A 25,587-nucleotide genomic window follows, 5' to 3' on the forward strand; every position below is an offset into this window, starting at 1 on the left:
AGTATTATTGCATGATAAAGAAACAAATGTGAACTGTAACCCACACAATTCCTCAATAAATTTTAATTGATTTTTATGTAATTTTAGTTGATTTTGCGCAGGTTGATTTTGTTTAATTAATGTTAAAAGTTAAAGAATTGTTAGTTTAAACACACATGCTTATGTTATTTACAATATCATCAAAAGCTTCTATAAAAGTGGTCTTTTTATTCTGAACTGAACAGGGAACAGTAAAACATAATAACATAAAAATGAGTTAAGTTTAATATTGTAAACATAACTTGGAAATAGAGTAAGTATCTAATGCAATATTTATTTTCTTCAATTGTTGTGTGTAGTTCTGCACCAGTTTTCCAGTGAATCCATGATATCTGGCAAAAACACAATAGTAAAAAACCACAATTGTGCCAAATTTTGACTATTTTCCAAAACAGATTATTATTTTTTTTTCTTTACTCTGATTGAAAATGATGAAAACTTGTACATTAAAAAACCTACTAACATATGATATGACTTTTCTTCACTCTTCTATTATTTGCTATGCCTGTTACCTCATACCTAATTATAATGTGTAGGCGTATAGGCAGATTTTCTGGTAAAAAAAAGATAGGCGATAATATCTGATCATCTTAAATTTTCTCTATTAACCCTAACCCTAGATGAATATATGAGCAAAATGAATTAACTTTTAGAGGTTTTTCGAGTTCAGTGTGCTAGATTAGGTTTGAAAATTAATGTAAAGAAGACTAAGTCACTAAGGCTAGGAATAAGTGAAGATGAAAAGGTGACGTTGGGTAGTGAAAACATTGATCTGGTGGGCAGCTTCACTTGCCTTGGTAGTATTATTAGTAGAGATGGTGGGAGCAGTGAAGAAGTTAAAAGCAGAATAGCCAAGGCTCAGGGTGTTTTTTACAGTTTAAAAGAGTTTGGATGAATAGGAAGATAAGTCTGCAAACCAAGATTAGAATAATAGAAGCTACAGTGATTACAGCCAAAATTTGGCTTTATTTTTCACTGTTTTTAGACCTGGGTCCCAAGACCATTCAGGCTTCCGCGTATTAAATTTTACACGTTCCTCGGGAACGGCCACTCTTTCGGCTTCCTTCATCCATGATATAATATCAAAATAATCTTGGTTAAAAAAATTCTAATCATTTAAAAATTTAGATCCAACCTGAAGTAGCTGAGAAGGGACTTTTATAGTAGACAAAAGAGCTGTCAGAGTAGAAATGTAGAGCGTCCAATTAGCCTTATTCCAATTTCACCTGGTAAACCATCTACGATTTACGTGTGAAATATCTGGTGACAGAGAAATATCAAACAAAAAGGAAATTGGTAGGTGGTCAATATCACTTTCTGTTTCGTGAACAGAAAAATTGAAAACGTTAAATTTGAAGAATAAAGAACGTGGTCTATATTAGTATGGCTCCCAGAATGATGTATATATGAAAATAAACGATTCTTATTCAGCACCTTAAATTCGGACAAAGACTGGAAAACCATATAAGATCGGAGGTTTGAATTCAATAAATCAGCATTAAAATCCCCAGCGACAACAAATTGGTAACCAAAAGATGATGCAGAATCTGCCACTTTTTTCAAAACACTACAAGTATTGGCAAACTTGTTCAGTGACTGAACAGATTTACGATCACAAGGAAAACATACATTGATAAATACTATATCAGCAATTCGCACGGCCAAGATGTTTTCTTCACTATGGAACAGCACTGGCGTCGCGGATGAAAAAATAACTACGTTTCAAAGTACAGGCGAGGCCTCTGGAAGGGTTTCATTGTAACTGAACCACCGTGTAACTGAACCCAAGCAACTTAACCCCTGTAACTGAACCACCTCGCAACTGAACCACCGAGCAACTGAATCACCGTAAAACGGAACCACCGTTCAAGGTAACCACCGTTCAACTCAACCCCCGTGCAACTGAACCCTCGTACTACTGAACCCTCATGCAAATGAACCTCCTTTAAATGAACTCTCATACATCTCAACCCCTGTGCAACTCAACCCCATTTAACTAAAACCCCGTGTAACTGAACTACCATGTAACTTAACCCCCGTGCAAGTGAACCACCGTATAACTGAACCAACTTACAACTGAACCACGGTGCAACTGAACCACCGTGCAACTGAACCCTCGTGCAACTCAACAACCGTACTTATATTGGGTAAAACACAAGTTAGAATCTTTAAATGTTCAACCTTGTTGGAATTCCTTACTTTTTAAGTCTTTATATAAATTACTGTCAAGATGATTTATAAAAATGCTCTGTTTTGTTGTCACAAAAACAAAGAAAATCGGATGTCATAAACTCTTAAATCCAGGTTAATTTCTCTTTTTTATGTCTGTTAATGGGGGTTTCTTCACCCTGCTAAATTTCTACGGGTATAAGTGTTTACCCCCTCCCCCGCGGAAAATTTCCCCTCCTCCAACCACGGAAAACCCATCACCTGGTAAATCCTTGTGGAAATTATGGTTTTCAAAATTTCTAAATCTTCTTTGAGTCGTGTTATTTTTTAGTTTAATTCAGAAGTTCTAAGGGAAGTGGAAAATTGGATATTATGTGTAAATCTTGCCCCCCCCCCTCCGTGCAAATACTTTCTTCTCGTGAAAGATCTTCCAGCAAACCCCCACAAAAAAAATTCCGCATGCTTCCCAAAGGCAAATGTACCATGAGTAAAATGCGATGTATTTAAAATACCAAAATAAAGTTCCTTCTTTCTAAAGATATTCCGATTTCCTATAATTAAATTAAACCTAGTTTCAAAAATGAAGTCCTTAATCAGCAAAGATAAAAAGTGCAGTCACCCCCAGACAAAGAACGGCACTATCCAGGCTTTAGATTTTGCTAAGAGAATGAGTAATAAAAATATGCTACGTACAATATTTCTAAGGAAGTTTAAACGATAGGAACCGTGTGAACGTCTAAATCATCAAAAATAGTTAAGCAAGATTATTGGACGACGAGTTCACATTCTTGGTCCAGTAACGTCAATGGAGGGGCAGTTCTCACGGCGCAGGACTGAAGAGCTATGTTTGATAGTGGGGTAGAAGTGCTTTTTGAGATTATTGGGAAAGTCAGAGTTAAAACCACTCAGACACAATTCTTATATTCTTCCATCTTTGTCACCGTTATTGTCATTTGAAGTGACCCATTGCTGTCCACCCAATTATGTAAGTTCAATAAATCTATTGCCTTTTTTATCTGTGTTTATTTCATTTTATATGTCTGCATCTAGTCTAATAATAGGTAATTAGTTCGCATGTCTCCAAGGTAACGCTGCCAGGGAGTCGAATCTCCAGATAGCTCGAGAAAAAGAGGTCACGTTTACATGGCTGTACATTTTATTTTCACCCAATAATTGAGCGTGGCGCAGGCATTGTTGGCACAATGTTCAGCGCTATAAGCGGCGCTATCGGAGAAATTACAAGGTGTAAGTTCATGACCTTTGGGCATAATATTGCCTTTGACGCAGTCAGTATTTAGCACCACATTTAGCATAGCCAGCCTATTTTTTCATAGCTACAAGCAAAATTTTTCATCCCTACAAAAACTAATTTTTTCATTGCTACAGCGTAAAATTACGTTTCTAACCCATATTAGCCTATAAGTATTTATGTCTCCGAAGTCAGATCTAAACGTGCTGTGGAAAAAAAATTTTGAGACGTCAGAATTTCTAGTTGAATAATTCTTAATTCCTCATAACTTTTGATGGATTATGTTAAACGAAATAATTTAAAGATATTAAAAATCAGCATTAAAATATAATTCGATTAATATGTATATTGAAAAAAGTACAGCATCCGAATCAAATATAAGAAGTAATAATAGGGAAATAAACCTATGCCATTCATATCTGATTTATTGAGAAAGCTAGGTTTGATTTTTGACTAGTAAGAATACATTTGATTTAGATACTAAAAATTTTCTATCGCTACAAATGGCGCGAGTCGGAAATTGGAGGAAAACTGCGAACTAATTAGGCTATAAAAACTTTGTAATTTAAATTTGATTATTGGAGAGATACAGACATATAAGTAAAGTGATTAGGCCTATAACCACTAGGCTACGACGGGAAACCCCTTATTTCTCATAGGAGATAAAAGCCTCCCCCAAAATAGGTAAAATATAGGTAATGAAAATAGGTAAAGTAAAAATAAATTTATTTTCAATTGATTCAAAAAAAATGGACGAACTTAATGACTTATTAATAGTGCAGAAGTTAGTCGCGAAAAATATAGAGATAGCAAAATCTATACCAGAGTACAATGGTCAATCAGATATTGACGAATTTAATATCCAATTGACCCAGTTCGTACAACTAACAAAAACAAACGTTGCAGCGTTAAAAGACATGCTCCTACTACGATTAAAAGGTCAAGACATAACCTTTCTAAAAAAGATCCAAATTACCAAAGGCAATAACACCAACTAGCCAATAAATACGGTTAACAACTTGTTAAAAGCGTTTAAAGATAGGTTTTATAGACACCAATTCCATAAATAAATTAAAACACGGAACAGTGAACTTTGACTTTTCACAGAATATAAGAGAATACCTTGATAATATACGCATTTCTGTAGAGGCAAAATACGAAAGTGGTTCGGGGCAACTGTATAAAAAAGTAATACTAAACACCTATTTGCAAGAACTACCCCCATAACTATATGGAATAGTAATATCAATATCCAAAAATATTCAGATGTAGGATCTTGTAGTACAGGAGGTAGAGCCATTGATCGAAGTTAATACGAAGGTCTCAAAATACAGCATAGCAAAATTAAATTGCCTAGGTGATTCAAACACGAACCTAATCTTCAAGGGCGATCAGGCATCCCCCAATTTCTTTTCAAGGGATAACTCCCCAATACCACAAAGAAATAAAACGCAAAAAATCACTAAGCACAAAACAGTATGTTTTCAGCCTATCTAACAACCTAATTACGGAAATAATCCTAAAGTAATAAGGTGCTATAATTGTAATAGTGTTGGCCATATTGTGAGTGAGTGCCGTTATGTCCCCAATCGCATACCAAAAATTGCTGTCGGTAATACGCAAAATTAGGGCAACCATTTGTTCGGAAGAAAAAATTTTAGCACCGGTCGTGCAATAGGCTACAGCCAGGGGGGATTGCGCCAATCAGTACCTTACAACACGTACCAACCAAATTTGTATAACCCTCCCCCCAACAGACAAATTAATTACCGATTTGAAAACCAAAATACTCGCCAAAGCCAATATAATGTGAGAATGCAGTATAGAAATCACGAAAATTTGCCGATGGGAAATGAAAATTTTGCAAGCCAACGGCACTGGCTGTCACCGCCAGCAAGTGGCACCAACACGAGACATTCACGTTACCATAATAATATATGGTGAAGACAAACTGACGTAAATCAATTAGATATGCCTACGGAAACTCATAGGTCTGAATATCTATTACAGGCACCGACACATGAAATAAATCCTCAGGGAAACGTTTCAGGCCCCTCAGAAATATAAATGGGACCCAGAGGGTGCCCGGAATATTTTATAGGTCCAAAACAATATTAGTGCCTTCTTGTAGTGATATTAATAACAAGTTACCTATATTTAATTATTTATGTGTAGACAATGTTTATTTTAAGGCTTTGATTGACTCCGGTGCAACAATTTATCATAAACTCTTGCGTATTTAATATGTTGCCTCTGCATATTAGGCGACATAGGAACCCTAATAATCCAAATTTAACAAGTGTGACAGGCCATAATTTGGACGCAAAAGGTTCAATTTGCCTAAACGTAAAAAGAGACAATAGGACCTTTATGACAAATTTTATAATATGCGATAGCTTTCCATATGAGGCTATTATAGGCGCAAATTTTCTAAGGTCTAAAAGAATACTATTAGACGTAGCAAATGAGAGGCTTGTCTACCCAGCTAAGATAGGGGAAGAAATTTCTACCCTAAGAAGTCGTAACAGAGGTTACAAAGACAACATAACAGTAAACAAAATTTCTGGTGGTACAATGTCGCAGTATTTCGAACCTTGTGTATCGCAAAGACATGGCATATTTGGAAATTTGTTCAATTACCCTGAAAGACATTGCAGAAATGAAGTATATTTAAATGATAAAAGTATTGAATCTGCAAAAATAAAAATAGGAGATATGAGACAGTACAGGTCAAACGAAATTAAGAAAATGGCGGAATTATGAAAGAACATAGTAAAACCAAACGTGACGCCGCCAGATGCCGCAATGGCGCAGCATAGCGCCAGTATGAATCTAATAAACAATGAAAATAAAGAGAAATATTGCGGATTCGCGATAAGGAAAACAAAAGTCCCTCCCAAAACGATGCGAAACATTCAAATATCCCAGATGATTGAGCCAGTGGTTAGCAAATCAGAAATATGGTTGGAGAACCAATCTGAAATACCCAAAAATCTGCTATGCGAGGAACAGATTATATCTTATGACAAAGGAGAAGGTTTTATTTGGGTAACTAATAATCACGAAAATGATGCAATTACAATAAATCAGGGGACGTGTCTAGTTCAAATCCAGGTTATAACGGAAAATGATTTAAATACATGGGAAAATTCTAAAAGAAACCTAGTTAACGGTATTAAAACTTCAAATAACAAATATCCTTTAACTAAATCGCAATTTTTAAACAAATTTAATATGGATCATATTACGGACTTGGAACTTAAGAAAAATTATGCGAATTATTATGGAATTTTAAAGATGTATTTTCTGCATCTGAAGATGACATCGGGCTGATACCATTCTATGAACATTCAATTTTAACGACTGGTAATCCCGTAGCAAAACAGCCATATCGTGTGCCGTATAAGCACAAAGAGTGGTTAAAAAATACAATTCAGGAATTAGAAAAAAAGAAATTATACGCCCAAGTATAAGTCTGTATAGTGCACCAGTGATCTTAGTGCAAAAAAGAATGGTGATCTTAGACTTGTAGTAGATTATAGAGCCCTTAACAAACAAGTAGCTAGTGATAAATTTCCTCTACCAAGAATAGATGAAATTCTTGATTCAATTTCAAGCAAAAACAAAATTTTTACTTCTTTGGACCTTACCCAAGGCTACCACCAAGTGAAAATAGCCGAAAAAGATGTCCATAAAACTTCAGCATCTGAATATCGTTCATATGAATACTTAAGGGTACCATTCAGACTGAAAACAAGTTCTAGCGCGCTATGTAGAACCCTTTTGCACCTGTTAACAGGAATAAAGATTATTATTCATTTTGTTGATGATATTATATACGTGGAAGAAAATACTGAACAGAACTTAGCAACGTTAGCTAAGGTGTTCGAGAAGTTCAGGCAAGGCAATTTAAAATGCCGGCCTGAAAAAGTAAATTTATTTCAACCTATAATTAAATTTTTAGGAGTAATAGTAACCCAGGGAGAGATATCCCCAGACCCTGATAAAATAAAATGTGTTGAAAACCTCAAGCCCCCCAGAACTATGAAAAAATTAAGGGTAATTTTAGGTCTTACTGGCTACTTTAGAAAATTTGTACGCAATTACGCCCAAATTGCGAAACCCCTTACGTAATTAACTAAAAGGAACTCCCATAATGTTACCTGGTCCCAGGAAGTTCAAACGTCCCTAGACCGTCTCAAACTCAGTTCTGAAACAATATTATCAATCCCTGATTTCGAAAACGGAAAATTTGCGGTTACAACCGATGCTAGTTCAAAAGGCATTGGCGCAATTCTTTCGCCAATAATCCCGGTACAAAACCCTAATATTCTAGAGAGAACGCCTAAGCAAAAACAAATAGAAAAAGTTATATGCTATTCGAGTAAAACTTTATCAAAAGGTAAAAGTAGTTATTCCGCCACAAAATTAGAATTATTATCTATTATCCACCACTTAGACAAATTTAAACATTATTTAATTGGTAGAAAATTTATTCTAAGATCAGACCATAAAAGCTTGCAGTACCTGCGCACATTTAAAAATACCACGGGCATTCTAGCTAGATGGATTATGAAAATCCAAGACCTAGATTACGAATTTGAACATTTAAAAGGTAAACAAAATGCAGCTTGTGACTTTTTGAGTAGATACCCAGAAAATATTCCATCGGAAACTGAGGAAAATGAAGTTAACGCTATAAATGCTAAGAGCAAACATGAATGTAAGAAAAACAAAGTCAAACATACGGTAAAAGAAAATAAAATTAACTATTGTCTCTTGCCTTTGAAAAATATAAAAAGAAAGCAAAAAAGGACAAAATGTGTGTAGCACTAATTGATTATGTTGTGAATCATGATGCGTTACCGGATAAATTCAAAACTCTTAGAAAAGAGATAGATAATTTTTACTATGATCTGGATGAAGAAATACCGTGTAGAATTGTGACTGCTGAGACAAATAGAAACCAAACCTCGATAATACCTGTGTTACCACAAAACTTAATAGTGCCTGCATTTGAATATTTTCATTCAGATACAGGTGGACATTTAGGGGTAAGGAAAGCGTTCCATAAATTGAAACAATATTTTACATGCTGAACGCACCGACAAAAAAAAAAGAGTTTGTAAGTACATGTGAAATATGCAACTTAAGAATAACCCCCCAGCTTACCCCAATAGCAAAGTACCCCTTCGATATTATTTCATTTGATCTATACGGAACAAGTGGAGGCTTATCTGTTTCTAGCAGAGGCCATACTTGTATGCTTTTGGTTATAGATCATTTTTCCGGATTTACTTTTGCAAAAGCATTAAAAAATCAAGGTGATTATGCCACGAGTAAGGAGTTAGCAATTTTATTCTTTCAATATGGCAGCCTCAAATTGTAGGATTTTGAGCGAAATCAGGAGTAGTTATGTCTCGAAGATGACAAAAGACTTATTGAGTTTTCTTAATATATAGAAAATGGTAACATCTCCGTACCAACCACAAGATAAGGGTAAAATATAAAACAATCACAAAATATTTTCGAACGTATTACTTATTTATAAGAAAGACGACAGAAATGACTGGGATAAAGTACGAGATTAATGATCCAAAGTAATCAATACTATTTGTTCAAAAGCAACCAGAGAAAATTCATTTTATAAACTTCTTAGTCTTCATTTCAAAATCTAATATGAAATTATTGAATCTCAGATACGTTGTAACGACTCAGAAGATTATAAACAAGAATTCAGAGATAGCGTTTAAGAGATAACTCGAGAAAATCATCATCCAAAATCAATTGTTTTTCCATAAACTCTAGATTTGATCTAAGTCTCTCTTTCTCAAATATATTCGTTTTTCAATCATTTCACTCCCACTGTGGAGTCTACACTGACCCTGATTCGTTAGATCTAACATAACATAGCCACAAAGGGAAAATTTTCGATTTTGAAACAATGTTACGGAATAATTACAACAACAATAATAATACTAAGCATGTACAATTAGCGATAGAGTTTATTGTCTTCGATATGTTTTCCTAATGCACTTAAAGCTCACTGAAGTCTATTCACTTGTGTTTTATAAACTTTAGCGTCGAAACATAATTGATCCTCCATTTTAAATTTGCTCAAGGATATCACATATCTTGCATATATTACATCCCATTCCAGACAAAGCCGTGATCCTTTCGTGATTTCCACCGCAATGTTTGGTGCTCTTGTATTATTACCATCAACTATACTATCAACTTCTAAGAGGGTAAACATTCCACTTGCCATCATCAACACACACAAATATATATCCAAATGAGTAAAGTCAAACTGTTCTCACTCCTTTGAATTCTATTCACAGACTAATAAAACTTTAGCAAAAACCTTTTCCTTATATTCTATGCAATCCTCCGCCGCTAATATGTAACCAGCTCTCTGATTGGCTGAGAAGAAAACACGTGATCTAACTGTTTCCTATTCCTGAAACCTGATATTTGCCCCGAGCGTGCACTTGGCCAAAACAAGAACAACGACAAAACAAGATCTTGAAAGAAGAGGTCATTGACTCTGTCCCCGTTAGACTCAATAATCCAGAAAATATCCATCAAAGTGAGAAAAATCCGGTTTTTCCATTCTCACTGACAAAAACTATAAAAACAGACATAAATTGATAATGACATCCATCAATGTGAGAAAAATCCTGTTTTTTCATTCTCACTGACAAAAACCATAAAACAGACCAATTGATGTTGACATCCGTGAAAAACATCAAATAAATTGACCGACACACATAACCGTCCAAGAAACATCCATCAATGTGAGAAAAATCCTGTTTTTTCATTCTCATGGCTATTATATTGCTAAATAAAACTGCTATTAAGTATGTTACATGTTATGATTTTCACTATTTTATTGTGTGTGTGTGTGAGCGGCGCATGCGCTGCTTTTGTAATTTTTCTGTCAACTAGATAATACGCTGAGATAGTATAATGAATATTGCAAATTTATGAGTATTAAAATTCAATTTTTTTAACTGAAAAAATAGTTCCACTATTGTTATTAGTATAGAAATAAGTACCTGATGTTAGTTTTTGAAATAGACGTGATTACAAAGCTTAAAAACTATCCAAATGGTACGATGTGCACACAGTTAATGGCATTGCTATTGCTTCTGCTACGACTATTAAGTTTGTATTTTTTTAAGCTTATGTTTTAAACAATTAGAAAATATAGTCACTATTAACCAAATTTTCGACTTAAAAAAATGGGGTGTTTTATACACGTTGAAAATAAGTGGCTGTTTCTTTATAGGTTACATCGGTTCCATATGCAATACCTTCCCTTATATCTGAAGAAACAAGTCACATTGATGAAATGATCCAAATTGAAGCGCCATTGCAGTTTCGTGACATTCAGGTACGGGAATACTGTGAAGGTAGTGAGAATTTAAACGATAAATATGCCAACACTTTTATCAATGACACGGAATGGGCAGAAAATTTATTGAATAATTATTTCAGTGTTGATAATAGTATAGTTGAACAAGACAATGCAGTTACTTCAGAGGGTGATTTACTTTGGTTAAGCCCGAACACAATGCAAACCTTAGATAATTTTTCCAGAGTTAAATGAGAACCCTCCCCCCACTGATTTAATGGACATCGTCCCAGTTTAACCAAGTATAATTGAAGAACAAAATAAATTTGCTTGGGCAGATTCTCACAGCCCAGATACACTCGAGGGTGTGTTGAGTGAATTGGGAAATTTTACTCCACACACCAGCCCTATTGTTGAACAAAGTGGGGGAGAGGGTTTAGGTGGTGATGATGATATAAAAAGGGGGGGGGGGGTAGCTAATGATAATATACAAAGGGGAGAGGGTAATGATACACAATTCTCGTTGCTACCGGAATTTCAACAAACAAATTCGACACTGAATATAATAGACGTTTTTACTGCAACCTTCGGCGATCCTTTTAATAAACTTTTGGGGAGATATTTTATAACCGACCCCATTTATATTATTCATGAATATGTAGAGAAAATTCGTGCGCTTTAAAAAAAACAGATTCAGGGGGGGGGGGGGGTCGGGACAGTATCAAAGCCTCAATTGTTTCAAAAATATTTTATCTAAATGAGTCAAGAGGAGGTGTATGACCATTAGGTACACACCGAGATGTTGGTGGTGTATCCTCATTTGGAAAATTACGAGTGTATTTATTCAATGGGTCGACAATATTGTCACTCATCTGGAAAATTATAATGAGAATGGTAGTGGTTCCGTAGTTTTATTTATTGAAAATTTAAGCGTAAATATATTTAAATTTAAAAAAGATTTTATTCTAAGAGGTGGGGCGAAGGAGGAGGGTATAGTTTTAAAATATAATCCCGATTTAGAAGGCTATCTGGACGTCCAACAAATTTTTTTCGAAACAGGTCAAAAGTGTTTCAAGTATGCTCTCCTCATATGAGCTTTCGCACCTCTACAAAAAGAAGCTTCAAAGAAAAATTTGGACTACTGGGCCGTGCATGAGAAGGAGGGATCTGATTTTCCCCCAGTAGATTTCACTTTTTTAGCGGAAAAATTCCTGTAGCACTCAGGGTAATCGATATTCTTAAACGGGCCAACGCGTAACTAAATATCGGTCTTAAAGTGCTACAACAAGAAACGGAGTTTCAAGAGGGTTTGCGTCATCATTAAAAGGGGGTAATATTCCCCGTAAGGGGCCCGTCGATTGAATCGGTGAAACACTGGGATTGGTTGTTGTACACACCACCTAGTGAAACACTGGGATTGGTTGTTGTACACACCACCTAGTGAACCCAATTCAATTGACCATTTCAATCCTATTACGGATATTAGTAGAGTTCTGGGAGGGGGTAAGAAAATAAGGTTATGCTACTATTGCCCAATCTGCCTGTCTAGATTTCATAGTGATTTAAAGCTGCAAAATCAAATAAAACATTGTAAAAGACACAGATCAGACAGTAGAAACAGTTTTGGGTGACCGAGCAATTTTACGTTTTAAAATTTTTCATAATACTCTAATGCAAAGCGATAAAATAAATTTAGACTGTGAAACCAAGCTGGTGGATGTGCATGACCCACAATTTCCGAATCGTATCAAAAATCAAGTCATCGCAGTTTCCTATGCCCACGCACAACGAGACAGCTCTAACACTATGCAATTGTTAGAAATAGTCACAACATTGGATGAGAATGATTGCATGATCAAAGCAGTAACTAAATTAATCGTCACTGCAAATGGAGCTATTTCTCGTTTGAAAAATACCCACTACCCGATAATATTATCAGCAGAGGATCGCCTGGCTATTAATAATAAGAAAATATGTTGGGTATGTAAGGGGGACTTTGAAGAGGGGATTAAGGGGAAACGGACTAGGGGGAAAGACTAGGGGGAAGGGGAAAGTCAGGGATCATGATCCCCTGTGGCGGGAAGTATTTTCATGGTGTGGCACACCAATCGTTCAATGTGAATGTAATCCAGCAATTTTTTAGACCGGTTTTCATTCAAAATTCAAATTATGATTTTAAATTTATTTTACCGGATTTGGCACGTATGCAAAGAGAGAGGGGAAGCAGATAGTCCAGGGGTAAAGAACTCATTTACCTACAATATTATCCTCAAATCTGCTGGGAAGCTCTTGCTTTTAGAGTTGAAATGGCAGGTAGTGGATAATGAGCATAGGTGCTGGAATAAAATCCGTTTCTTAGATTCTTATAGGTTTTCCCCAATGCTCTCTGCCAACTGATTCAAGTGCAGAAAAGTGACAATTTCGATAGTTTCCCTCATCTTAAACAGTGCTTTCCAGAAAGTGAAATGTATGAATTACTGACCTATAAATGCATATATGCATATGACTATTACTGCTCTGGCACGCGGTTAAGTGAAGAGAAACTCCCTCCCATCGATGCATTCTATAATTCACTTACCGATAGTGAATGCACTGACGAGAACTGTGAATTTTCAAAGAGGGTATGGGCTAAGGGTAATTGTAAAAATGGTTGAGATTATTGTAGAATGTACTTGGCAAGTGATGTGTTAACTCTTTTGGACATTGTCTGCAAAAACACAGATCAAATTTATTCGGACTTCGGGCTATACATTAGCTATTATTTTTCTACACTGCACCTCGTCATGGACTTGATTCTAAGAATTGAGTAGGGAGGAAATAGGTTTGATCACTGATGTGGATCAACACTTATTTGTAGAAAGATCTATGAGAGGGGGGGGTACGTTTTTGATGGGGATTTCGTCTTAACAACGGATCCAACTGGCCAAAACTCTGCTGATGGTATAAAGTCCAATGCTATTTTTCTTGACATGAACTCATTGTACCCCTCGGCAATGTATCACTACTGTTTACCATGTGGCAATTACAAATAGCTTGAAAATCCTTGTAACATCCCCGAAATTCACACTGTCGAGGAAAATAGTCCACAAGGATGGTTCTTTGAAATTGACGGACACATACCATTGGAACTTCACGACACAGTAAAAGATTTTTTTTTTCCGTGCGTGAATAGACCTGTACCTCGCTCCTCAATACCTCGCTCTTTACGCTACAGTTTTTTTTAGTGCTTTCAAAAGAGCTATCTATTCTAATTAAACGGCCTTTGTGATTCAGGGGTTTGGGGCTATCCCCTCCTCAACGCCTCGCTCTTTACGCTAAAGTTTGACTCTGTCTCACAACTTTATTTTTTAAAACAATAAAAAACTTTAGCGTAAAGAGCAAGGCGTTGCGGAGGGGACAGCCCCTTTCATATACGGAATAATTACATTTCAACTGAAATTTAAGAAGGAATATTAGAACTTAAAAAAAACAGAAATTATAACGTATGTGAGGGGGTTCTCCCCTAAGTTAATACATAGCTCTTTACGCTGCAAATTTTTTAGTGCTTTCAAAAAAGCTATCTATTTTAATTAAAACGGCTTTTGTGATTCAGGGGGTTCTGAATAAAATTTTTTTTTAGCTTTTAACGTAAAGAGCGTGGTATTGACTAAGGGGAGAACCCCCTCATATACGTAATAACGTATACGTAATAAAAAAAAACAATAAAAAAACAAGTGATACGGCTCAATAGTAATCGAAACATTTAAAAAAGGAATTTTTATGTCAATAAATGTATAAAAAGAATTTGATTATAATTCTTATTATAAATATATAAATTTTATTAATTTTAGTATTACTCATCAAAGTCTAGGAGCCTGAGAAAATTTACTCGATTTTTAAAGAGGGGGGAAACATCCCCTGCAAGTGAAAGATTTTTAATGAAAATCACACCGTCAGATTCAGCGTATCATAAAACCCTATTACATAGGTTTCAACCTCATATCTGCAAAAATCTGCAACCTTGTATTTTTTGCCAGAAGAAAAACATACGAATATAGAAGTTAGCTACGTAAGTTAATTTGTAAAGACATCCATTTAGCAAAAGAAAAGTAAAATTTTTGTGCAAATCAAAGCTGCATTAACTAAAAAACGATCAGAAATTAAATAAAAAAAACAAGTTTTTTAAACTGAAGGTAAGGAGCGACATTAAAACTTAAAACGAACAGAAATTATTCCGTATATGAAAGGGGCTGTCCCCTCCACAACGTATCGCTCTTTACGCTAAAGTTTGACTCTGTCTCACAACTTTATTTTATAAACAATAAAAAACTTTAGCGTAAAGAGCGAGGCGTTGAGGAGGGGACAGCCCCTTTCATATACGAAATAATTTCTGTTCGTTTTAACTTTTAATGTCGCTCCTTACTTTCAGTTTAAAAAACTTGTTTTTTTTATTTAATTACAATATAAAGCATCTTCATCATATCCCTGTAAACACTTCCTATTTGGAACTCTGTCAGTTAACACTAAGAACTGAATTAGGTGATTCTATAGCAATAACAAATGGTTTAACCGTGATTACATGTCACTTTCGACCGTTTGTCGTTCAATGACAATATGTCTAATAAAAAAATGGCATTCATTTGTCCTGATATTGATTGCTATATTGTTACTCTTGGTTCCAGACAAATGGGCAATGGAATTGACTATTACAAAGGTCATTCATCAATGTCGGGCTATGGTCTTGGCAGTTGGTTTGCTATGCTATTTCGCCCTGCACTACCCTTGGCTCAAAAATATATTGTACCGGCTGCGACAGATTTTGCATCCTCTACATCACACGATTGGGGCTCTGGCAGAAATTAAAAAAAATGTTTCGGAAAATCTTAGGTCAAGTGCACGAACCATTGGTGAACAATTGAAGTCTCGACAAAATGGAAAAGGTTGAGAAATAGTGCATCACTCATCAGTCTCTACTAGGCTATAAAACTAAAAACATAACTCTTGTCAAAGAAAAAAAAGAAAAAGAAGCCCAAGGAAGAGAATTGTTAGATCAAAACAGGATTTCTTTTCCTAGACTGAACACTAGCATATCTACCGCACAAGGATTCCCATCCGTCAATCCATTAATCTTTAAATCTATTCAATGCAGAAATGTTGATGTGAGTGCAAAACATGGTTACTATGAACAATTCTATCCACATCAAACGCTCTCTGATAATATACACTTTCAAATTTATTCTAACGAAGACTACTTTATGGATATTTCTCAGACATTTATAGATTTACATTTGAGTCAATAAATCTGACAATACAATGCCAATTCTTGCTGATGGAATATCCTATGAAAATTCTATATTTCATAATTTATTTCGACAAATCAGTGTCTACATAAAAAGAACACTGGTGAGCACTAGCAATAATCTCTCAAATTATACAAACTATTTACAGTTGATGTTGATGACACCAAAGTTATACAAGGAGTTGAGGGGACCATCGAATGGATATGAATAAATAACAGTTACTAATAGTACATCTGCACTTAAAAATGTGATAACTAGTTAATTACATATAGTTGGAAAAATAAATCATAAGATATTTAATATACACCAATGGCTACCACCAAACATTAAAGTGGATATAAAATTTACGCTTTTTCCATCCAATTTCATTTTACGAAAGGAACTTCCCCCCAATCCTGATGTAACACTCTCTCTCACATCGGCAATGCTTCATGTACGATAGCGGCAGGTTGTGAGTTCTGTTACTTTGGTAGTGGAAAAACTGAGAACTAGTAGAAAGAATAATAAACTACTTGTTCCTCATACAATCACCAATCAGCGTCATATTGCCACGGGCTCACGCACCTTCACCGAATCATCAATTATCAATGATGAAATTCCATCATAATTGGCATTGGCATTTGCAGAAAGTGCTAGTGCAATAGGATCGTGGACAAGTTGACCACATAAATTTGAAATGTTTGGACTTTCATCTCTCGTGTATAAAACAAACGGAATCCTACTCTACAATCTATCTTTTGATAAATCCTATATGACGCTGTATGACTTGACAATGCAATCCCTAGATCGAGATTCACAACTATTTGAAAATGGTATAACCGAAGAAATGTTTGCTAAAAAGTATGGTATTATTGTACTGGACCTGTCTGGCACTCAAGATATGAGTATTGTACGAAAGGGAAGTGTACGTTTAGAGTACACATTTGCCGGGCCATTAGCTGAGATTATGCATTAATCTCGTTAGATCAATTTGAAATTTATTGGGAAATCACTCCCAAAAGCAGTGTACTACTAGACCTCACACCATGAACACAAGTCAAATAATCAGCGTGTTTAATATGGATCCATAAATGTCCAAATACAAATCCAATTGTATACCATCGGACTTGCTTGAAGAAATTCAAAGTGTAAACAATACCATTATCCTTGTTAATATTATTACATCGCGTGTAAAGACAGGACGTTGGCTGTGCATCTTTCACACAACGAAGAATATAGAATTTTTTGATCCTTTTGGCATATTATATACATTCTAAACTCCGCACACATCATCATGCTTATTGAAAGCAGTGGGAAAACTATTATTCAAAACCAGAAGAAAGTGCAGGATCTAGCGACTAAAAGCAGAGGTTTTCATGCACTACTATACTTCGTTTTCAGATGTTGGGGTTATACTTACAACCAGTTTCTCAATATTTAAGTAGACAATGCTCGCCTGAATGACTTTATGGTGGAAAATATACACTCATACCTTTATAATATTGATTTTAGTGCCCTACGAGATCCAAAACGACAGTCAATCATTGAACTGGGGTCATTGTGCAGAAATTATGCCAAATTAAACGGAAAAAAATAAAACAACAATCTAAAAATGCTTTACTTTCCTACTGTTAAAACTGTCCTTAAAAGTTTTACTTTTACCGTACCAAAACTCCTCTATTGTTTTCAGTAAAGCTCTATCTTTCTGTAATCCTACAAAACGTAGGGAAATATCACCAGTTGATTTATTTGCATTAGTTTTATTGATATATGTTAGATAGGCTGTGAAGTAATAATTTTTGTTCGTTTAAAGTTTCAACTTCGCTCTTTACTTCCCTTTGAATTTTTTTTAATTCATTTGAATAAAAAGGGCTCTATTAAAATTTTTATTGAATAATCTTTTGAAGTTACAAGATCAGGAATCCCTCCCCCCCCCCCCCGAGCCATCTCCAAAAACATAGACCTTGTCGGAAATGGTACTCATAGTAATCTTTTCAATATTTACGGTAAAATTCTTATAGCTTAACGGGCGAATTGCCAACAGTTTCGCTCGTGGAAATGTCTTTTCAACAATACAATTCCTATGAATGTCCATGTCAAAATTCTTTTCCACATAGGGCGTTGGTACTCCCTTGCAACGCGTTTTGAGTTGTTGTTTAAATACGAAGCGTTTTTTTTAACTTTGAGACGTGTTTTTCCCCTTCGAGACTTTGTTTTTTTTATATGAGATGTTTTTTTCTCTCCTCTAGTCGCAGTTTCTTTAGTTTGTTCTTCATTGAGTTGTTTTTTCCTTTTTGTTGTTCTTTGTCGTGGCTAGCCAGTTCGGCTTAAGATCTCAGGGATAATTTGATTTTATGAAACGAAGGTTGAAAAATGATCATATATTGCATATGCTCAGTCTTCTTTAGAAATCTTATGTGGCAGCACTGGTTTACTTTAAAGGCCTATAGTAAACACCATAAGAGTTGTTTTAATATTTGTTTGCTAATTCATTTTTCTTAGAGACACTTCATGTGGAAGGGGTGGTCGTAGAGGCTTAGGAGGGGGTAATTCAATTGGAAATCAGAAGTCCTAGATTCAAAAGTAATTGAAGGGCAATCGTGATGGTTTATTTTAACTTTGAAAAATGTTTCCCCTTCGAGACGTTGATTTTTTTGCACGGAGACACGTTTCCCTACAATTTCTACCACAATGTTTAAGAAGAATAAAGTTAGTTTGCTATTTCTTTTTCATCAGTAAGAACATATGATGATTGTTGAAACGAAACCCTAGACGCATGTAGTGTAAGCCTTAAAAAGAAAAGAAAAGTATGTTAAAACATGTTTATTGCTTAAAAATTTATTCAACATAGAAACAATTTGAAGAATTGTGCATATTTCATGTTAAAAACTATATCTAAATGTGACTATTAGTCATCCATAAATTAGGATTCCATATTATCGCTTTAGCTTTGGTACAGTTTTTATTGTATCGAATACACTAAGCGGTCTTAGGTATCCATCGTGTGAAGTATCTCCCTTCATCTTCAGGCTGATGATATGTGACTTCAAATTTGGGGCAGTCAAATTGTTCTAAATTAAAAAGTGGAATGTCTGGCTTACACTTTTCAATTAGAATCTTGTCCGTAGGTGAGACCTTTTACGAATATTACTTAACCATAAAAAGTTACATATTTCTTTCACCTCTTCCTGAACGGCCTTCATTTCCATACCATTTTCATTATATGGCTTAATCACTTGTCTATAAACCCATTTTGGTTCATGTGATCTAATGTAGGTTTCCATAATCTTCCATCGTGTTCATAAATATTGTATTTTATGTCCCAATAGTAGCTGTTCATTTCTTTTCGATTTTCATCTAGCAGTATGAAGGCAGCTTCGAAAATAATGCCACAAGATGCATGTTTTAGTCCGATAAATTCTGTATCAAATACACCAATCATATTATAGTTTTTTTTTACTTAATTCTAAAGATTGTGAATTCAAAGACGCTTGTGAACTAATGGTATTACAATGATATGTCCAAGCATTTTATCTAAGTTCCCAAAGGCTAGAGAAATTAATTTTGCAACTGCCTTCAAAACCAATCATATGCAATTGCATTGCCTGGTCCACCCATGGAGATATGTGTACTATATTATAGATTTACAGCCTCAAAAACAGTTTGGGAAGGGTTTGGAGGGGGGTGATAAGTTCTTAGTGATATTTTATTAACTCCGAGATGTTTTTTTTTCTTTTTGACGTTTTTGTCTTCGAGTTGCCTTTTTTCTTTACAACGTCGTTTTTTTTGCTCTGTGACGTTTTTTTTTTCGAGACGTTGTTTTTTTGCTTGGAGACATTTTTTTCTTTGCTACGTTTTTTTTTCTTCGAAATGTTTTTTTTCCATTGAGACGTTGCTCTTTTTAACTTTGAGATTTTGATTTTCTTTGAGTCCCCCCCCCCCGAGCCGCGAGGTCTCCCCCCCCCCCCAAAAAAAAAGTTTTTGAAAATTTGTTTTATTGAAGTTTACTCACACAGATACATTCCCTATGACGAACGTACTCGCCTCATTCAGAAGTTAAGTAGTGCCCAAGGGGGAGGGTACTCGCACCATATCTGCAAACATAATTTGACTTGACTTTACTTAAGGCTCCTGCCGCGTTGGGGGCAGCGTAGAGAGCGTCGCAACTCTGCTCCTCTAGGCTGACCAGTCTGCTGCTATTAGTGGGGCCTCATCGACAGCAATGTTAACTATCTCAATGAATTTGTTTATTTCAATTCCTGTGTAGGCAATTACAATATTAGTATTAGAACTACAAACTCACTTAAGAATTTGTATCACAACTTAACATCCTCCGTTTTACAGAGAGAAATAACTAGATTTCGAGAGTTCATTTACAGTTGATATGTTCTTCATTTTGAGCAATACTAGGTGAGACCAAGATGTTACCTGATAAATCAATCCATTGTTTGATAGGCTGTGTAATGACTTTAAACTTATTATTTTTATTCCAAAGTTTTTAGTTACTGATATCACAGTTCCTGTAGGACTATGAAAACCGTTATAGATTAGTTCGTTGGTGTGAGGCTATGTATTTATTTGGGACTCCAAAATCAACATTCTTGTTTTTATACTTATATTTTGTGTTTTCAGTAAAGCGCTAGTTTTCTGTAGTCCTACAAACATAGTGAAATATTCCCAGTTGATTTATTTGCATAACTTATATTGATATATGTTAGATAGGCTGTAAAGTAATAATTTTTGCTCGTTTTAAGTTTCAACTTGCTCTTTACTCCCCTCGGAAAACTTTGTTTTTTAAAATTAATTTTCAGTCTAAGACGAACGTACGAAACATTTCGTGAAGAACGAATGTTTTCATTCTGAAGTCTTTACGTCCTAGGTCCTAAGAATATTAAATTCTTTCACAAGTCTTTGCTCCATATGCTCAATTCTGTGTTTTTAATGGTTGTACATCTTTTGTCGTTATTTATTTAACATTATTTCGTTGATTTACTTTATTATAAAAGTTTCCTTAACAGTCATTATATACTGACAAAATATAGCTTCTACTTATGATTTTAGATTTATTAGTCTCATTTTAAAGATGAATAGTTCTTGTATTTTATTTGACACCAAAAGCTCTTACCAGTTTTGGTGGATAAATGTGCAGGATTGCTTTGACAGGAAGAGGAGGAGAGAATTGGTTGCAACCTAAAATAAGTCAGAGATTCAAATAGTGGTACTTTTATTAGACTTTCTAAAATATTTGGTTAAGTAGCTAAGTGAGTTTCACCTAACATACCATGTTTTATACAAAGTGCTTCAATTGTTTTAATCCCTTCTTCTTTTTCTGGCAGGTTATTTAATATTAAAGAACTTCTTCAATCTTATTCAAAAATGAATAGAAAACCATCCCCTGCCATTGCATTGCACACTGTATTCTTATCGCAAATCACAAGGGAGTTTACCCCCATAGTTACCATTTATTGCAATGATGGAGACATTGAAGTAAAAAAAAGTGTTCTGACAAGTGCCAGCCCAGTATTCCAGTGAATGTTTGTAATCGACATGATTGAAAATCGGGACAACACAGTTTTGGCCGACGACGTCGATTTCCTGACCATGAAATTTATTATCAAGCACTATGAAGGTGGCAGTATTTTCAGGTTACAGAAATACGTAAAGATGAGTTTGACTATATTGTAGACAAAAAAAAATTTCACACAAAAAAAGCAATAGCTACTAAGTTAATTGATGTATACCAAAAGACACAAGATATTAGTGTCCTTGAAAAGATATTAGATGTTTTCAATGAACAATCATTCAAGAAATGGGCCTGAGAGAAAATATTTTATATCATTACCGATCCAAGCATTAAGCTCCAAACTTTTGAGTTTAGAAGATTAGTTGATACGCTTAAGGAGGAGGATTTTACAGAGTTATCGAAAATGTGCTGCACAAAAAATAATCAATCAGAAGCAGATTCTTGGGATGTTTTTTGGAACTTTTTATTACAGTTGGGCCAGATTATTCCGATTAGAACTATTAAAGAGATCTTTTAAGTCGTTTGCTTTTTTTTAAATGATAGATATTAAAAAATTTTACGTTTCTAGAGTGTTAAAAGTTCTATAAAATTTAATTAATAGTTTAAAAATCAAAAATATCACAAACTACTGTCACAAACTTCACTCCGTCACATATTGAAAGCTGAAGTTGGAGATTCAACTCCTATTTTGGAATCATGTATTCAGTGTATCCTTTGTTATATGTTTCTTTGTATGTTTTGCTATTTTGTTTCTTTCTCTGCACTTTGTATTTTAGCTGCGAGAAATGTGGAAATAAAGCTTGCGATTACAAGCAAATATAGCTGAATACCCAAAAATTCTTATTGTTTAGCTAAATGAGTAAGTTCTTAATATTTCCCCTGATTAAATATTGTAATTTGGATAATTATAAGTAAAGGATTTAAATGTAAGAAATGTAGTACATCTGAAAATGCGTGTTAGAATATTCCGGGATACAGAAAACATCGGGATTCCCGAAGAAAGTCAACCCCAGGATATTTTAGATGCAATAAGAAAACAATGTATGGTGAGAGATATCCATGAGAGATAGTGTCTCTTGGTATTAGACGTTCAAAATTCACCTGAGAAAAAGATTAAACATTAACCAGTACTCCAGAAGCGTTTATTATTTACGTTGACGCATCCGACAGAAATACTACGACTGGAAAGCTGAGAGAACATATTTACCAGTTTGGAGATTTGCACAAAGAAGAGGCAAAAATCTTAGTGTTAACTAGGGAATAATTAGTTTTAACTGCTGACTGCTAACTAGTTTTAACTAGTGATTTTGATTGTTTGTTTTTCAGCATTTTGTATTTTAGCTGCGAAAAATGTGACAAAAAAGCTTGCGAAAGATGGGCAAATATAGTTGGATACCTAAATCTTCCTATTGTTTAGCTAAATCAGTGAGTTTGTATTATATCATCTCATTAAATATTGTAATTCGGATAATGATAAGTTAAGGATTTAAATGATGGAAATACAGTACATCTGAAAATGCGTATTGAAATACTCTGGGATCTAGAGAACACCGGGATTCCCGAAGAAAGTCAACTCCAGGATATTTTAGATGCGATAAGGAAAAACTTAAATATGATAATAGAGACAACCAAGAAGAGTGTCATTTGGTATTGGAAGTTCAAAATTCACCTGAGCAAATGAAATTAATGGTGTTAACCAGTGATTAATTAGTAATAAGTAGTGATTGTTAACTAGTTGGATACAAATATAGTTGGATGCCCATATCTTCTTATTGTTCAACTAAATCAGTGAGTTCTTATAATTTCGTCTCATTAAATATTGTAATTTGGATAATGATAAGTTAAAGATTTAAGTGAAGGAAATGCAGTACATCTGAAAATGCGAGTTGGAATATGGAAATTCTTCGGGATTCCCAAAGAAAGTCAACTCCAGGATATTTTAGATGCAATAAGAAAAAACTTAAATATGATGATAGAGACATTCAAGAAGAGTGTCATTTGGTATTGGACGTTCGAAATTCACTTGAGCAAATGAAATTAACCAGTGCTGTAGGGGTGTTTATTATTTATGTTGACGAATCCGCAAATAACGCTGCAGCTGAAAAGCTGAGAGAACGTATTTGCCAGAATGGAGATTAACACAAAGAAGAGACAAAAATTATAGTATTAATTAGAGATTTTTTTTTGTTACTCTCCATTTTGTATTCAGCTGCGAGAAATGTGGCAATTAAGCTTGCAAAAGACGGCCAAATACAGTTGGATACTAAAATCTTCTTATTGTTCAGCTAAATCAGTGAGTTCTAATTATTTCATCTTCTCCCAAATCAGAGTAGACATAACAAAAATGACGAATTGATTTTATAACTAATTTTAAACATTTCCACATCCTTATATTAACAGCAGGTGCACTTATAACAATGACCTTGATTTCAACCTTTCAAGTCGTTTTTTAATTATCTTGTAAATATACGATGAGTTGTCATACAACATTCACGAACAGCCTATTAATTATATTTTTTTTTAAAAATAAGTTCATTGGTTTAATTTTCTTTTTCATAATGGAAATGTAACTAATAATCATTCAGTGATTGCGGTATAATACACATTTCACTGTCTCTTATTTCCAAAGCATATTTAAACTATTTTGGTATCACTTAGTTGGTTTGTCTTCTTTTTTTTTTACATTGGCTCATTGCCTTATTCTTCACAGTCTAGTTCATTCGTCACAGTCTACATCGTTCGTTTCTCTATCAACCTTTTTTACAATCTGTTTCTTAAAGTTACGGTCATTCTTTATTACAAATACTGATTGTTTATAATTCAGTTTTCCCACTTAGTTACTTACATTATTTAAATGATGAAACGCCATGAAAACGCCTTATGAAACGCCATTTTGGTGTTTTATTTATTCCTTTGTGCGGTTGGATTTTTTAGTTTGAACCTATTACGGGGGGATGTCGAAAATATTAATGTTGAGGGGATAACAACTGTTGGAGTAACAAGAGACTTTGGTTTCTATGTTATCGTTGTGAAGACAATGGCTACTATGATTATAAGCCTACTGATTTTAATTTCGATATTACAGAATATGGTTCACCATTTGAAGACACTGTATATGATATTGCTTCAAATAAGCGAATTGAAACACGTCAATTTTACAATATGAATGAAAATAGTATCATTGACTATACAAAGAGAATTGATAAGAGTTAAGTTACATTGTACTTTAGAAAAGGCGACCCTGACATTGCAGCCCATCAGGATCAGTATAAAGTGAATTCAGATGATCTACCCATATTAGTTGTTCTTCACAAATACCTATACGTAGTAGAAGAAGATATCTAAAGAATAGAAAAGTCGTTTTAACTATGTATATACATTATTTTTATTAATGAGCAATTTTACATACATTTTTAGAATATTTTATTCGTAGGGCGCTAAAATCAATATTAAACACGTTTGAAAGTTTATTTTCCACAAGGAAGTCGTCCTAGTGGACGACTGAAAATGAAATCTGAAAATGACATCTGAAAATGAAAGAGTAGTGTATGAAAGCCAGAGGTCTTAGTCGTTAAGTCCTGTACTCTCCTCTGATTTTGAATAATAGTTTTCCCACTGCTTTCAATAGAGTTGTTGATGTATGGGATAAAGAATTTATCCCATGAAAGGCCAAGAGGATCAAAAATTCTATATTCTTCGCTTTTTGAAAGATGCATAGCCAATGACCTGTCTTCAAACTCGACGATATATATATATATATATATATATATATATATATATATATATATATATATATATATATATATATATATATATATATATATATATATATATATATATATATATATATATATATATATATATATATATATATATATATATATATATATATATATATATATATATATATATATATATATATATATATATATATATATATATATAAAAAAAAAAAAAAAAAAAAAAAAAAAAAATATATATATATATATAT

Source organism: Artemia sp. Qi Xiang Cuo, chromosome 16 (genome assembly GCF_049724085.1).
Source record: "Artemia sp. Qi Xiang Cuo chromosome 16, ASM4972408v1, whole genome shotgun sequence".
Lineage (NCBI taxonomy): Eukaryota > Metazoa > Arthropoda > Branchiopoda > Anostraca > Artemiidae > Artemia > Artemia sp. Qi Xiang Cuo.